General features: G+C 38.7%; 1 long non-coding RNA gene across 4 annotated transcripts; it reads left to right on the top strand.

Moving 5' to 3' along the window:
- Positions 1-220: 220 nt before the first annotated feature.
- Positions 221-2,809, top strand: LOC103567560 (uncharacterized). 4 transcript variants are annotated; one of them, XR_011542947.1, is made up of 4 exons: positions 258-390; positions 772-841; positions 2,223-2,328; positions 2,644-2,809. It is a non-coding gene; the product is annotated as an uncharacterized lncRNA (long non-coding RNA). The 4 variants fall into 4 exon arrangements; XR_011542948.1 differs by lacking the exon at positions 2,644-2,809 and having other exon boundaries at positions 221-313; positions 2,223-2,363; XR_548728.2 differs by lacking the exon at positions 2,644-2,809 and having other exon boundaries at positions 2,223-2,363.
- Positions 2,810-4,989: the final 2,180 nt, after the last annotated feature.

Raw genomic sequence — 4,989 nt, 5'->3', positions numbered from 1 at the left:
CTGATCCAAGGTGTGCTCAGGGACTCGGCCTCGGCCCCCCTCACCAGGCTGCCTTCCCTCGTGGGTGCCCTTATCCTCATGGTCCAGCCGTCTCGGTTCCAGGTGGTAGAAAGGAGGAAGGGATGAAGAAGAGCCGCAACAAGCAGGCCGCCTCGTTCGTAAGGAGTATTACGGAAGCTGCCAGAGGAAACTTCCGCTTACATCTCATTGGCCAAAACATAATCGTAATGACACGACCACATGCAACAGCAAAGGAGGCTGGGAGATATGCAGTTTTAACGTCCCAAACAATTGGCCCAGCAGCAAAATGGAGGTTTCCATTTTAGTAATTTATTTCAATAACGAATATTGGGGGACAGACTACAGTATTTGCCACGCCACATTTTAGAAGTAAAATATTAGTCTGTACTGTGTAGTGCGATTCTTCCTTTTAGTTCCCCCACGCTTACCTCTTTTGAACCTCGGTGCCGCCTCCTACTTCTAAAATAACTGGCTTGATACTGGTTAAGAAGGAACTTAAAGGTCCTTGAGAGCTCTGACTGTGGAAGTGGGAACCAGATAGGGCTCGAGTTAACAGTAAACTTGGGGTAACGAGGTTTCCTCTAACTGTCACACTATTATTACTGAATGGCTATGCCCACCCTTGGTGTATTCTTCCTGTGATTATCAACTCTAGTTATTTAACTTTTAACAAATTATCACATTTGACTACTCAGCAAATCATCTTTCCAAACAGGTTCCTAAACTTTGTTGTCTATGTTTACGTGACAGGCATCTCTGCATCACTATGAACACTTGGGATGCTCGCCTTCGGACCTTCTGAAGCGAGGGTGGTTCTTTGGTAAGTGTTAGAACTGAGTGAATAAATCTTGCCTCAATGGAGAGAGAGAGATCCCTTGGATAATCAAAATTCCGCAATGGTTTGACCAGCTTATGGATCATTGAAAGGAAATACTCTCTGTGGCCAAAGGGATGGAAATTGATAATGTCATTTACAATGTGAGACTATAGTTAATAATATTGTATTGTATATTTGAAAGTTGCTAAGAGAGTAGATCTTAAAAGTTCTCATCACCAGAAAAAAAATTATAACTATGTGTGGTGATGGATATCAACTAGACTCATTGTGATGAGCATTTTGCAATATACACATATATCAAATCATTATGTTGTACGCCTGAAACTAATATAATGTTATATGTCAATTATATCTCAACAAAAAATAAAATAAAATGTGGGAATATAATTATAGGAAAAGTTGATAGTGAAACATTATAAATGTTGAAAGGAAATTTTGCTCCAGCTGCCAATTAAAGTAGGCCACCAAGTTAAGAAAGAAAATAGTCTGTTTAAACTATATAAATGTAAGAAAGATAGATATTTTAAGAGCCGAATTATTGTTTAAAATTACCCCTTCCAAAGTTTTTATTTTATAGATGAGGTTACTGAGATGCAGGGAAGTGAGCTGTAAATGCTCATGAAATTAATTATAAATCTCTTGGGAAAATAATTTCTATTTTTGCCATTATTGAATAATAGTTACCTGTAAACATAAGATTTTGTCAGATTCTCACAGAGACAAATGATTAAAAATAATGTAAATTATTGATTAATGGAAAAAAGTTATTAATGTAAACCTTGGAGCAAATCCCTAAACTCCTAAAAACTAGGGGAAATAATTATCTTTAAATATGACATAGTTCAGAGGGTGACACTGACATTTAAATATAATATGTCCTATTTGTGAATGCAAAAGAGCCAGTCAATATTTAAGTATGGCTGTCTAACTACTTACATTTGAAGGCTAAAAAACAAAAGCAAACCATAGGGTTTTTGTTTATTTTTTGGTCATTTATTTCCTACACACTTAGCTTTTCATAGTTTGGTGGGCAAGATGTAAAATTTTTGGTGAAATATAATGAGGAAATCCACCAAAATAGCCATCAGGGCTGAAGCCAGGGCATCTATTAGCTAACAATTATAGGTTGTATTTAGTCCTGCTTATTTCTCCACTAGCTGATTCCTTTCAATAGATTCTTCCAAAAGAGAGTTTTGAAAATATTTCTTCTGCTTCTTTTAGTTAAGGAGTGTTTCCTTTCTTGCTTTTGTTGGATAATGAAGAAAACAATCACTATCTTCTGCTTGATAAACAAGAACACACAAAATCTAACCACAAAGCTAAAATAATCGCTGACCTGTCATCATTTCTGCATCTTCCACAGAATGACCTTCTGCCTGAGAAGTTCACCAATTCCTGTCATAGCTTCATATCCCTGATCAATGTGCTCAGAAAAGAGCAGATGTGACCCCGGACACTGCACTGCAGACGTGGGTACTGGTTTTTTTAAAAGGCACCTCTGTCAACTTTGTTCCCGTGGACATTCATCTTTCCTTAAAATTTCTAAATTAAAATTGAAGGCTTTATGGAGATTTACTATCATTATAAGGTGATATTAAAATATGATAGCCTTTAAAATGTATCACCACACTCAATAAATGTTACTGGGCTGGGAAAGTAAAGCAAAAAACAAAGAAAATATATGAACAGAAGGGATTCTGTAGGATTTGTAGTTGATTTGTTCATTCCTTCTCTCTCTTCTCCTCTTTCTCTTCCCTCCTTCCTTCTTTCCTTATTTCCTTCAGTCTTAGAAACTAGTTACTGAAAATCTGTTACGTGATGATGTAATGTCAGGACGTGCTCCAGCAGCATCTCAAATGCTGGAAAGGATTAATGTGAGGAACAGGCTGGCAGCCTGCTGAAGTCATTTAAAAGACAGCAAATGCTACGGAATAAACAAGCAAAAATGAATGCTAGTTGGTTATTAAAGTAAAATTTCTTACTTAATTGAAGACTGATATCACTTGAACTAAATCTGACTACAGAAGGGCCATCTTCCCGCTAAGTGCAGAGAGAAGAGTTGACATTGCATTTTGTATAGTTGTGTATGGAGATGGCTTATGTCACTCTGTCTTGATACCCTTTTTCACAGAATCATCATGCGAACTCAGACATGATTCAAATCCAGTCAGATCTTTACGCAGAGATTAAGAATCACAAAGTCTCTATTATTAACTAGATTTTGGATGTGAGTATTTCATTGTAAACCTCCTGGATCCATTGCCTTTCCAGCCAATCTGGGTCAAGACCTCTCAGCTGCCATGTGCTTTCCCCAGGTTTCCCGGGTTTCTAATCTCCAGCTAGCTCTGTTCTTCAGCTGCTTTTTGACTGGTAATGAGTAACTGGCTGGCTTACTTGCAGACTTTATACACAAAAGTACAAGAAACCTGACATTCTTGGTGGACGGATTCAATTAATTATCTCCTCTAAACTTGTTCTCCCCGCTGGACTTGTTCTAATAGGTGTTTTTGTCCTCACTATTTATGTCTGGGGTTATATGGCACCATGGATATTGAGTTTCTCTCTCTCTGGGGCCTCAATCATTGCCTGATAGGGGATGATCAGATCATAATGATTATTTCAGGCCCTTTCTCCTCCGGCTGTGCCTTACCCGAGAAACAGCCCAGAGGGTCTCAGAGTTAAATCGCTTCTTCGAGCCACCTTCTGGGGCAGCTTCTTCAAGTAGAAAAAATATGAACCTTTTAAGTGAAGTTTGGCCTCATTGATAAACACGGGATTCGCATCTTCCCGTTCTGGTGGTTGCCTGCTCAGATAATCTTTCTTTATTGTGGTGGTTTTAATGACTCATTTTTGTTCTAAATTTTTTTCTCTCTAAAGAGCAATAAGTGCACATAGTAAAAACTTCAAGCAGTACAAAGTATATATAATAAGTCTCCTTGTACCCCTTGAGACCCAGTCTACCCCTTGAGACCCAGTCTACCCCTTGAGTGCTCCAGTGTCTAAAGCTGCCCGTCACACAGAGAAAAAGTTCCATTTCTATAGCCTGTGATTAAAAACTGTCAGGATCTCTCCATGATCTCTTTCCCTCAGTTTTTTCCTACTCCAGGCACATACCCTCTGCTCCAGCCGTACTTGCTATAGAGTTTCTCTTCCTTTTTTTAACTTTATTGAGATAACTTTGACATAGAAAAATTATATATATTTAAGGTGTTTAACTTGATGTTTTGATATACGTATACATTGTGAAAAGATTACCACAATCAAGCTACATTACTTACCCATGACCTCTACATAGTAATTAGCTTGTGTATGTGTGTGTGTGGTGAGAAGACAATTTAAGATCTACCCTCTGAGGAAACTTCAAGTGTATAACACAGTGTTGTTCACTATGGTCACCATGCTGTATATTATATCTCCTGCACTCTTTCATCTTGCATAACTGAAACTTTGTACCCTTGACCAGCATCTCATCTCTCCTATCCCTGCCAACCACTGTTCTACTCTTTGCTTCTAAGAATTTGACTATTTTAGATTCTAAATATAAGCGAGATCATGCACTGTTTGCCTTTCTGTGTCTGGATTATTTCACTGAGCATAATGCCGTCCAGTTTCTGGATGAGGCCTGGGTCTTTGCTTGTGGACACCCTGTCCCTGGGTCTTTGCTCTGGTGGTCCGCTCTGGTGGAGAGCCCTTCATTCTCCTATGAAGCTTGCCCCACCTTCCAGGCCCTATTCAGGTTTTCATTATCACTGACTTCCTTGTATTCGCCTCACATATTTGTCTCCACTACTAAACCATCAGATCTAAGAGGGACGGAGTCCAGAAACCTGGGCTCTATGCTCAGCTCAGCCATTAATAATTGTGTGGCCCAGAGAAAGACAGGAAGCCTCCCAGGGCCTGGTTTTCTCATCTGTTACAACATTTTTGAAAACAAAGAGCCAACTCCTACAAGACTCAAGAAGAGAGCAGTAACTCACGCTGCCTGTATGTTCTTAAAGTAGGGAGAGAGATTCTCTCTTCTCTATATAGATGAAAATAAATATTTGAAGTAAATAAATTAGTTTACTGTTGTCCTGTGAGAAATACAAGCCTAGTGGAAAAACAAAGAATGTGTTTATGGAACTATATGA

This window comes from Equus przewalskii, chromosome 8 (genome assembly GCF_037783145.1).
Source record: "Equus przewalskii isolate Varuska chromosome 8, EquPr2, whole genome shotgun sequence".
NCBI classification, from domain to species: Eukaryota; Metazoa; Chordata; class Mammalia; order Perissodactyla; family Equidae; genus Equus; species Equus przewalskii.
This window is presented reverse-complemented; position numbering and strand designations above follow the sequence as displayed.